The 12,367-nt window shown below is 50.3% G+C and overlaps 1 protein-coding gene across 1 annotated transcript in view; it reads left to right on the top strand.

Moving 5' to 3' along the window:
* The first annotated feature begins 5,580 nt into the window (after positions 1-5,580).
* CLGN (calmegin) overlaps positions 5,581-12,367 on the top strand; it is a 35,461-nt gene continuing 28,674 nt past the window's right edge. Inside the window, 1 exon segment of the mRNA XM_038755089.1 lies at positions 5,581-5,634. The gene's annotated coding sequence lies outside the window, so the exon portion shown is untranslated.

Here is a 12,367-nt window from a genome sequence, read left to right as displayed (position 1 = left end):
TACCTCTGGGATTAAAACTGTGAACCCCGTTTGGGACGTGGACCATACCCAACCTGATTATTTTGTATCTACCCCAGCGCTTAGTACGGTGCCTGGAACATAGTAAGCGCTTAACAAATACCATAAAAAGGCCACTGGACCACCATTTCTTCAGTGGACTAGGCACTGTGGATATTGTTGTTTCTGGTGTTGGGAGCAGAAGGGATCAGGTAGCAGAAAAATTACAGGCCTCAAGCAGATCAGGCAAAAACTCCTCACTCTGGGCTTCAAGGCTGTCCATCTCCTCGCCCCCTCCTACCTCACCTCCCTTCTTTCCTTCTCCAGCCCAGCCTGCACCCTCCGCTCCTCCACCGCTAATCTCCTCACCATACCTCGTTCTTGCCTGTCCCGCCATCGACCCCCGGCCCACGTCCTCCCCCTGGCCTGGAATGCCCTCCCTCCGCCCATCCGCCAAGCTAGCTCTCTTCCTCCCTTCAAAGCCCTACTGAGAGCTCACCTCCTCCAGGAGGCCTTCCCACACTGAGCCCCCTTTTACTTCTCCTCCTCCCCATCCCCCCCGCCCTATCTCCTTCCCCTCCCCACAGCACTTGTATATATTTGTACAGATTTATTACTCTATTTGTTTTACGTGTACATATTTACTCTGCTATTATTTATTTTGTTCATGATGTGCATATAGCTATACCTCTATTTGTTCCGACGATTTTGGCAACAGATAGAGACAGTCCCTACTCAACAGTGGGCTTACAGTCTAGAAGGGGGAGACAGACAACAATCCTGTTTATTGACACCCATCTACATGTTTTATTTATTGATATCTGTCTAAATGTTTTGTTTTGTTGTCTGTCTCCCCCTTCTAGCCTGGGAGCCCGTTGTTGGGTCGGGACCGGCTCTCTCTGTGGCCAACTTGTACTTCCCAAGCGCTTAGTCCAGTGCTGTGCACGCAGTAAGCGCTCAATAAATACGATGGAATGAATGAATCACATTTAGTCAGCGCTTACTGTATGCAAAGCACTGGACTAAGCACTTGGGAAGTACAAGTTGGCAACATATAGAGACGGTCCCTACCCAACCACGGGCTCGCAGTCTAGAAGGGGGAGACAGACAACAATCCTATTTATGGACACCCGTCTACATGTTTTATTTATTGACATCTGTCTAAATGTTTTGTTTTGTCGTCTGTCTCCCCCTTCCAGACTGTGAGCCCGTTGTTGGGTCGGGACAGTCTCTCTCTGTGGCCGACTTGTAATAATGATGGCATTTGTTAAGCGCTTACTATGTGCAAAGCACTGTTCTAAGCGTTGGGGGGGATACAAGGTGATCCGGTTGTCCCACGTGGGGCTCATAGTCTTAATCCCCATTTTACAGATGAGGTAACTGAGGCTCAGAGGAGTTAAGTGACTTGCCCAAGGTCATACAGCAGACATGTGGCGGTGCCGGAATTCGAACTCATGACCTCTGACTCCAAAGCCCATGCTCTTTCCACTGAGCCACGCTGACTTGTACTTCCCTGGCGCTTAGTCCAGTGCTCTGCATGCAGTAAGCAGTCAATAAATACGATGTAATGAATGAATCGCATTTAGTGAGCGCTTACTGCGTGCAGAGCACTGGACTAAGGCCCTGCTGAGAGCTCACCTCCTCCAGGAGGCCTTCCCAGACTGAGCCCCTTCCTTCCTCTCCCCCTCGTCCCCCTCTCCATTCCCCCCATCTTACCTCCTTCCCTTCCCCACAGCACCTGTATATATGTATATATGTTTATACATATTTATTACTCTATTTATTTTTTAATTTTATTTGTACATATCTATTCTATTTATTTTATTTTGTTAGTATGTTTGGTTTTGTTCTCTGTCTCCCCCTTTTAGACGGTGAGCCCACTGTTGGGTAGGGACTGTCTCTATATGTTGCCAATTTGTACTTCCCAAGCGCTTAGTACAGTGCTCTGCACATAGTAAGCGCTCAATAAATACGATTGATGATGATGATGATGATGATGATGACTAAGCGCTTGGGAAGTACAAGTCGGCAACATATAGAGACGGTCCCTACCCAGCAACGGGCTCGCAGTCTAGAAGGGGGAGACAGACAACAATTCTATTTATTGACACCCGTCTACATGTTTTATTTATTGACATCTGTCTAAATGTTTTGTTTTGTCGTCTGTCTCCCCCTTCTAGACTTTGAGCCCGTTGCTGGGTCGGGACCGGCTCTCTCTGTGGCCGACTTGTACTTCCCAAGCGCTTAGTCCAGTGAGCGCAGTAAGCGCTCAATAAATACGATGGAATGAATGAATCGCATTTAGTGAGCGCTTACTGTGTGCAGAGCACTGGACTAAGCGCTTGGGAAGTACAAGTCGGCAACAGAGATGGTCCCTACCCAACAGCGGGCTGCAGTCTAGAAGGGGGAGACGGACGACAAAACAAGTTGTTGAATTGTAGTTTCCAAGGGTTTAGTCCAGTGCTCCGCACACATCCTTCAATCGTATTTATTGAGCGCTAACTGTGTGCAGAGCACTGCACTAAGCGCTTGACAGTAAGGGCTTGTTGAATCATTCATTCATTCATCGTATTTATTGAGCCCTTACTGTGTGCAGTGCACTGTACTAAGCGCTTGGGAAGTACAAGTTGGCAACATAGAGAGACGGTCCCTACCCGACAGTGGGTTGACTACGACTGGATGGAGGGAGGGATGATTCATTCATTCATGCATTCCATCGTATTTCTTGAATATGACTGGCTGGATGGAGGGATGATTTATTCATTCATTCATTCGTCGTATTTATTGAGCGCTTACTGTGTGCAGAGCACTGTACTAAGCGCTTGGGAAGTACAAGTTGGCAACATCTAGAGACGGTCCCTACCCGAGAGTGGGTTGAATACGACTGGATGGATGGAGGGATGGAGGGATGATTCATTCATTCATTCATTCATTCATCCCATCGTATTTATTGAATACGACTGGCTGGATGGAGGGATGATTCATTCATTCATTCCATCGTATTTATTGAGTTCTTACTGTGTGCAGAGCACTGTACTAAGTGCTTGGGAAGTACAAGTTGGCAACATAGAGAGACGGTCCCTACCCGACAGTGGGTTGAATCATCATCATCATCAATCGTATTTATTGAGCGCTTACTATGTGCAGAGCACTCTACTAAATGCTTGGGAAGTACAAGTTGGCAACATAGAGAGACGGTCCCTACCCGACAGTGGGTTGAACCATCATCATCATCATCAATCGTATTTACTGAGTTCTTACTGTGTGCAGAGCACTGTAGTAAGTGCTTGGGAAGTACAAGTTGGCAACATAGAGAGACGGTCCCTACCCGACAGTGGGTTGAATAGGACTGGATGGATGGAGGGATGGTTCATTCATTCATTCATTCCATCGTATTAATTGAGCGCTTACTGTGTGCAGAGCACTGGACTAAGCGCTTGGGAAGGACAAGTTGGCAACATAGAGAGACGGTCCCTACCCGACAGTGGGTTGAATCATCATCATCATCAATCGTATTTATTGAGCGCTTACTATGTGCAGAGCACTCTACTAAATGCTTGGGAAGTACAAGTTGGCAACATAGAGAGACGGTCCCTACCCAACAGTGGGTTGAACCATCATCATCATCAATCGTATTTACTGAGTTCTTACTGTGTGCAGAGCACTGTAGTAAGTGCTTGGGAAGTACAAGTTGGCAACATAGAGAGACGGTCCCTACCCGACAGTGGGTTGAATAGGACTGGATGGATGGAGGGATGGTTCATTCATTCATTCATTCCATCGTATTAATTGAGCGCTTACTGTGTGCAGAGCACTGGACTAAGCGCTTGGGAAGGACAAGTTGGCAACATAGAGAGACGGCCCCTACCCGACAGTGGGTTGAATACGACGGGATGGATGGATGGATGGAGGGATGATTCATTCATTCATTCAATCGTATTTATTGAGCGCTTACTGTGTGCAGAGCACTGTACTGAGCGCTTGAGAAGTACAAGTTGGCAACATAGAGAGACGGTCCCTACCCAACAGTGGGTTGAATACGACTGGATGGATGGAGGGATGGTTCACTCATTCATTCATTCCATCGTATTTATTGAGCGCTTACTGTGTGCAGAGCACTGGACTAAGCGCTTGGGAAGTACAAGTTGGCAACATCTAGAGACGATCCCTACCCAACAGTGGGTTGAATACGACGGGATGGATGGAGGGATGATTCACTCATTCATTTATTCGTCTTATTTATTGAGCCCTTACTGTGTGCAGAGCACTGGACTGAGCGCTGCTGCCCGGATCATCTTTGTGCAGAAACGCTCTGGGCATGTCACTCCCCTCCTCAAAAATCTCCAGTGGCTCCCAATCAACCTGCGCATCAGGCAGAAACTCCTCACCCTGGGCTTCAAGGCCAGGTCCATCACCTCGCCCCCTCCTACCTCACCTCCCTTCTCTCCTTCTCCAGCCCAGCCCGCACCCTCCGCTCCTCCACCTCTAACCTCCTCACTGGGCCTCTTTCTCGCCTGTCCCACCATCGACCCCCGGCCCAAGTCCTTCCTCTGGCCTGGAATGCCCCCAATCCCTCTGCCCCTCCGCCAAGCTCGCTCTCTTCCTCCCTTCAAGGCCCTACTGAGAGCTCACCTCCTCCAGGAGGCCTTCCCACCCTGAGCCCCTTCCTTCCTCTCCCCCTCATCCCCCTCTCCATCCCCCCATCTTACCCCCTTCCCTTCCCCACGGCACCTGTATATATGTATATATGGTTGTACGTATTTATTACTCTATTTTACTTGTACATATCTATCCTATTCATTTTATTTTGTTAGTATGTTTGGTTCTGTTCTCTGTCTCCCCCTTTTAGACTGTGAGCCCACTGTTGGGTAGGGACTGTCTCTCTATGTGTTGCCAACTTGTACATATTTATTACTCTATTTTACTTGTACCTATCTATCCTATTCATTTTATTTTGTTGGTATGTTTGGTTCTGTTCTCTGTCTCCCCCTTTTAGACTGTGAGCCCACTGTTGGGTAGGGACTGTCTCTCTATGCGTTGCCAACTTGTACATATTTATTACTCTATTTTACTTGTACCTATCTATCCTATTTATTTTATTTTGTTGGTATGTTTGGTTCTGTTCTCTGTCTCCCCCTTTTAGACTGTGAGCCCGCTGTTGGGTAGGGACCGTCTCTCTGTGTTGCCAACTTGTACTTCCCAAGCGCTTAGTACAGTGCTCCGCACATAGTAAGCGCTCAATAAATACGATTGATGATGATGATGACAAGTTGGGAACATCTAGAGACGGTCCCGACCCGACAGTGGGTTGACTAGGACGGGAGGGATGATGGAGGGCGGGCTGAGGCGAGGCTTGGGGTTCCCTGAGGGCCGGTTGGCGGGCCGCTGGGGGGAGCCTGAAAACCGCCGCCGGCGGCGTTGGCGGCCCTGAGCCTCGTGCCGCGCGCGCCCCGCCTGCGCCTGCGCACTGGCGCCCCGGCCCGCCGCGGGATTGGTCGCCGCGCTCGGGCCGAGCGCTTCAGCCGCCTTCGCCCGCGCCAACGGGGGCCTCGCGGAACGGACGACCGACGACCGACCCCCGCACGGGACCCCGACGGCCGCGGGGACCGACCGACGGACAGACCGACCGACCCACGGGTGAGTGAGGGATGGGAGGGAGGGGGGGAGAGGGACGGGAGGGGGCCAGCCCCCCCACCCCCTCCGGGAGCCCCGGGGGACGCCGTTATTCATTCATTCATTCATTCATTCATTCATTCAATCGTATTGATTGAGCGCTCACTGCGGCGGCCGTTACCCATCTAACGGCCCCCCGGGATGGAGCGGGCAGCGGCGCGCGCCCCCGCCCCGCCTCACCTCCCCAGGCGCGCCCCCTTCCCCCCTCACCCCCCCAGGCGCGCCCCCGCCTCGCCTCGCCCCCCAGGCGCGCCCCCGTCCCTCCTCACACCCCCCAGGCGCGTCCCCGTCCCTCCTCACCCACTCAGGCGCGCCCCCGTCCCGCCTCACCCCCCAGGCGCGCCCACTTTCCTCCTCCTCCTCCTCCTCATCATCATCAATCGTATTTATTGAGCTCTTACTATGTGCAGAGCACTGTACTAAGCGCTTGGGAAATACAAATTGGCAACACATAGAGACAGTCCCTACCCAACAGTGGGCTCACAGTATAAAAGGGATATGTACAAGTAAAATAAATAAATAAATAGAGTAACAAATATGTACAAACATATATACATATATACAGGTAGACATATATACAGGTAGACATGGATGTGGGGAGGGAGGGCATTCCAGGCCAGGGGGAGGATGTTGGCCGTTGGCCATCATCATCATCATCAATCGTATTTATTGAGCGCTTACTGTGTGCAGAGCACTGTGCTAAGCGCTTGGGAAGTACAAGTTGGCAGCACAGAGAGACAGTCCCTCCCCAACAGTGGGCTCACAGTCTAAAAGGGGGAGACAGAGAACAAAACCAAACATACCAACAAAATAAAGTAAATAGGATAGATATGTACAAGTAAAATAAATAAATAGAGTAATAAATATGTACAACCATATATACATATATACAGGCGCTTGGCTCCTTACCCCTCCAAGCGCGCCCCCTTCCCTCCTTACCCCGCCAAGCGCGCCCCCGTCCCTCCTCACCTCCCAGGCGCGCCCCCGTCCCTCCTCACCCCCCCAGGCGCGTCCCCGTCCCTCCTCACCCCCCCAGGCTCGCCCTCGTCCCTTCTCACCCCCCAGGCGCGTCCCCGTCCCTCCTCACCCCCCCAGGCGCGTCCCCGTCCCTCCTCACCCCCCAGGCGCGTCCCCGTCCCTCCTCACCCCCCCCAGGCGCGTCCCTGTCCCTCCTCACCCCCCCAGGCGCGTCCCCGTCCCTCCTCACCCCCTCAGGCGCGCCCCCGTCCCACTCCCCCCAGGCGCGCCCCCGCCTCTCCTCACTCCCCCAGGCGCGTCCCCGTCCCTCCTCACCCCCCCAGGCGCGTCCCCGTCCCTCCTCACCCCCCAGGCGCGTCCCCGTCCCTCCTCACCCCCCCAGGCGCGTCCCCGTCCCTCCTCACCCCCTCAGGCGCGCCCCCGTCCCCCTCCTCCCAGGCGCGCCCCCGCCTCTCCTCACTCCCCCAGGCGCGACCCCGTTCCTCCTCACTCCCCCAGGCTCGCCCTCGTCCCTCCTCACCCCCCAGGCGCGTCCCCGTCCCTCCTCACCCCCCCAGGCGCGTCCCCGTCCCTCCTCACCCCCCCCAGGCGCGTCCCCGTCCCTCTTCACCCCCTCAGGCGCGCCCCCGCCCCGCCTCACCCCCCCCCGGCGCGCCCCCGCCCCTCCTCACCCCCCAGGCGCGCCCTCGTCCCTTCTCACCGCCCAGGCGCGCCCCTTCCCTCCTTACCCCCCCAGGCGCGCCCCCGTTCCTCCTCACCCCCTCAGGCGCGCCCCCGTCCCTCCTCACCCCCCGCAGGCGTGCCCCCGTCCCTCCTCTCCCCCCCAGGCGCGTCCCCGTCCCTTCTCACCCCCCCAGGCGTGCGCGCGCCCTCCCTTCTCACCCCCCCAGGCGCGCCCCCGCCCCTCCTCGCGCCCCCCCCCCAAGCGCGCCCCCGACGCCGACCAGGGATTCTCTCCCCCCCCCCCCCCCCCCCCCAACACCTCAATTCATTTAGGGCCGAAGGCCAGACACTCATTACCCGCCTGGTCGCGTGTTTAAGGTCAATAATAATAACGTTAGTATTTGTTAATTCATGCATCCATTCAATTCATTCAGCCGTATTTATTGAGCGCTTACTGTGTGCAGAGCACTGGACTAAGCGCTTGGGAAGGACAAGTCGCTACAGAGAGACACGGTCCCTACCCAACAACGGGCTCACAGTCTAGGAGGGGGAGGCAGACAGCAAAACAAAACATGGAGACAGGTGGCAAAGGCGTCAGAAGAAATAGAATTAAAGCTAAATGCACATCATTGACAAAATAAAGAGAATAGTAAATATGTACAAGTAAAATAAATAGAGTAATAAATCTGCACATATATATACAAGTGCTGTGGGGAGGGGAAGTTGGTAGGGCAGAGGGGGGATGGGGAGGAGGAGAGGAAAAAGGGAAGGCCTCTTGGAGGAGGTGAGCTCTCAGTTAAGCACTTACTCTGTGCCAAGCATTGTTCTAATAATAATAATAATAATAATAATAGTATTTGTTAAGCATTTACTATGTGCCAAACACTATTCTAAGCGCCTGGAGGGATACAAGGTGATCAGGTTGTCCCTTGTGGGGCTCACAGACTTCATCCCCGTTTTACGGATGAGGGAACTGAGGCCCAGAGAAGGGAAGTGACTTGCCCAAGGTCACACAGCTGACGAGTGGCAGAGCCGGGATTTGAACCCACGGCCGCTGGCACCCAAGCCCGGGCTCCTGCCGCTGAGCCCCGCTGCTTCTGCCGCCCGCGTGGAAACCGTTTTATTTATCGCTTCGCCCCCAGGCAACCGGGAGGGAGGAAGAGGAGGAGGAGAGGCAGGTCATTCCCCCCGGGGCAGGGAGGGAGGGAGGCAGCCGCAAGCCGGCAAGGGAACCACCCGGAGAAAAAGAGAAATAATAATATAAGAATGGTCGTTAAGCGCTTACTACTCATTCAGTCTCATTTTAGACTGTGAGCCCACTGTTGGGTAGGGACTGTCTCTATATGTTGCCAATTTGTACTTCCCAAGCGCTTAGTACAGTGCTCTGCACATAGTAAGCGCTCAATAAATACGATTGATGATAATGATGATTCAGTCGTATTTAGTGAGCGCTTACTGTGCGCGGGGCACCGGGCTAAGCGCTTGGAAAATACAGTTCGGCAACAGATACAGTCCCTACTATGCGCCAGGCACTGTACCAAGCGCTGTGGCGGATCCAAGCAGATCGTTCGTTCATTCAATCGTATTTATTGAGCGCTTGGAAAGGACAATTCGGCCACAGAGTGAGACAGTCCCTTCTACCAGCCCGGCACTGTACCAAGCGCTGCGGCGGATCCAGGCAGATCGTTTGTTCATTCAGTCGTATTTATTGAGCACATACTGTGTGCAGAGCACTGTAGTAAGCGCTTGGGAAGTACAAGCTATGCAAATCGCACCCCTCTCACTTTAGTAGAAATAGGAGCATCACTACATTCACTGTCACCAAGGCCTCTCGATTCTATCTTCACAACACCTGTAAAATCTTGCCCTTTCCTCCCCATCCAAACTGCAGTTGTGCTGATTCAAGCACTTATCATAACTTGCTGTGACTATTGCATTACCCTCCTTGCTGACCTTCCTGCCTCCTGTCTCTCCCAACTCCACTTCCCACTAAATGTTAATTTCTGAAATACCGGTCGGTTCGTTTCCCCACTCGTCAAGAGCCACCTGTGGTTTCCCATCCACCACTGTCTCAGACGGTATTTCATTCATTGCCATTGCATTTAAAATTCTCAATCAATTTGTCCCCTCCTATCTTACCTCACTGGTTTCCTACAGCCACCCAACATACTCACTTTGCTCTTCTATCCCCAATCTACTCACTGTGCCTTGATCTTGGCTATCTTGCAGCCGACCCCTCGCCTAAGTCCTGCCTCTGGCCTGGAACGCCCCACCAACCCCATATCTGATAGACCATCACTCTTCAAAATCTTATTAAAATCACTTCTGCGCCATCAGGCCTTTCCCGACTAAACTCTCATTTCCCCTACTCTCCTCTGCTTCACCCTTGCACTTGGATTTGCACCTTTTATTCTCCCCACCCTCAGTCCCACAGCACGTAATTTGAATGTCCATCTCCCTCTTTAGATTGTAAATTCCTTGTGGGCAGGGAATGTGTCTACCAACTCTGTTATATTGTTTTCTCCCAAGCTCTATGCACCCAGTGAGCACTCAAATATGATTAATTGAGTTCATACAATATTCAATCGTATTTACAATATCATTTTGCTAAGCTGTGTGCATGGTGGCATATGGGGCCTCATTGGAACCCAGAACATCCCTCCAGAGGGGCTCCTGCCTCATCCACCGTGCTAGAGAGCTATACTATCTGCCCCCTTCCCCAGGTGGGCACTTTTAAGTTGTTAAACACTGTCCGCCCCTTTTCTCTCCCTCCCCCCACACCCCCTGATGATGCACCTTGAGAGAGTTGCCTCACACTTTCATCATCTGAAGCTGGCCCTATTTGTATCGGACTAATAGATACTATAAGGAAGCGGGAAACACTTCTGTTGAAGACTATTTAACTTTTTTTTAACATTAGGCTTCTGGTCAACAGTATTTATTTAGTATTTACCGCGACAGAACATAGTATTAGTTGATTTAGGAAGTTACTAAAGAACAGTCCTTCCCTAGAAGAACTCAAAATCTAATTGAGCATACATAATTATAGAAGTATAAAGGACAGGTACAAGGATGGAAACTGCAGCACTTATTAAGAAATTGTGACTGAATGTGAGGGCCTATTTAATCCATGTCTCAAAGACAATATTTAGCTAATCTTTTTGAAAATAGATTGCAGAATTCATCTTGAATATATTTTAATATTATTGAGAAGTTCCTTTCACTTCTGCCTTAAAGGGATGGCTTTTTAAAAGGATAAATGCTAGTGCAGACACTTCTGAGATTCAGCCATATTGGCTAAGGTTTTTGACGAGTGGAAAATCATGTGCAGATGGTTTTAGAAAAAATGACCTGGGTAGCAGAGTGAGCTATGGATTGGAAAGGAAAGAGCACTGAGGCAGGAAGATCAGCAAGCAGGCTGATTGATTAATCAGTGGTACTTATTGAGCACTTGTGTGCAGTGGCTGCTGCCATAGTCAAACACACATGGACCAAGGTGGTGGCCGTTCAAGATAGAGAGGGAAAAGCAGATCTGAAAAATGTGAAGGAAGTACTGGCAGGATTTAGCAACGGAGTTGAAAATGAGAAGTCAAGGATAGTATTTAATGCAGTTACTGTAGGCCGTGTTTCTTGGAGCAATGAGTCTTCTCTGTAAGGATTTTGAGATGTAGAATGTATGATGATGTTAGAATAACTCTTTAAATTATTAATTTCTCAACTGTATCATCAAAATATGGAGCTCTTACGTTGGGCAGAACACCAATGATGATGATAATAGACTCCTTTTTTCTTTCACTCACATACCCTTCTGTTACCCTCTAGCCAAATATTAGCTTGTCTTGGCCATTAATTGATGCCATTCCAAGCAATCTATCAAGGGTATTTATTGAGGGCTTACTGTGTGCAGAGGACTGTACTAAGCAGTGAAGAGGTTTTTGTGATGGCGAATCTGAATAAGGGAGTAGCTGGCAGGAACCACAGGTGGGGGTTTATGCCATTGCCTATTCTTCGTTCCTAACCTTCCATCACTGTTTTCTCATCTCTGAGGTTTTTCTCATGTCTTTCCCCCTTCCTGTTACAGTTTAACTAACCCATTCCCCTCCTTCCAAGCCCTTTTGAAAAACCTGTTCAGGGTGGCATTCTCAAATACTATCATCATGAATACTACCAGTCATATTCCCTCAGCCATCTGTTTTTATTTTTCCATTTGTATTTTTTTAATATCTACTCTCCCCCTCCCTTAATTACTGTATATTCATTCATCCACTTCTGTCCTCTTCCCCATTATATTTGTAAGAGCAGAGGTTGCCGTGTTATTCTTTGTATCTTGCTCGGTACGCAGTAGGTGTTCAGTAAATATTGGTGATGAAGAGAGGAGGGTAGAAAGGGAAAGAATTTTAAATTCATTATCATGGCCAGTTTCAGTTTCACTCACTTTCTGCAGGTGGTAGCAATGGAAGTGGGCATCTCTGTTTAAAACAACTTTCCCATATTACACTCCTGTTTCTCATTATGTCATTTGCAGCTGTCACCAGCCTCAGATGATCAGATTTAAGAACATAGTGAAAGTTATGCCAGGTAGTTTTTCATACATAAAACTCAGGACCAAGTCTAGGAAAGTTATTCTGGACGTTCTTCCAAACCCAACTCAAGACCAGGGCTAAATAACTTCATGGCCACTTGGATTAAGGCTCACCTGAGTCACTGTCCTTTTCAGCTTTGATTTTAATGAGTTGTTAGAGAATATTTTCATTTTCAGTTCTAACATTCAAGTGCTTTAACTTCATTCAGCCGATGGTATTTGAGTGCTTCCTTGTAGTCATAGAAACGATCACCTTTAATCTTCTTTATTACTGACCCTGGCTTTGCCTCCTGAAGAGAGGGAGGCTGATTTTAAGCAAACCCGTGGAAGGACTTAAGTAGTCCGCAGTGTGCTACTTGCCCTTTCTGGTGGTGTTTCCACTGAGGCATGGAGTGCAGCAACTACGAGAATGATAATGATTCTGTGCAAACCAGTAGTACTGATATCCATTTTTCCGTGCACATTCTTGATCCT

Source organism: Tachyglossus aculeatus, chromosome 12 (assembly GCF_015852505.1).
Source record: "Tachyglossus aculeatus isolate mTacAcu1 chromosome 12, mTacAcu1.pri, whole genome shotgun sequence".
NCBI classification, from domain to species: Eukaryota; Metazoa; Chordata; class Mammalia; order Monotremata; family Tachyglossidae; genus Tachyglossus; species Tachyglossus aculeatus.
The sequence above is the reverse complement of the archived record's forward strand: the minus strand, read 5'-3'. Positions and strand labels throughout refer to the sequence as shown.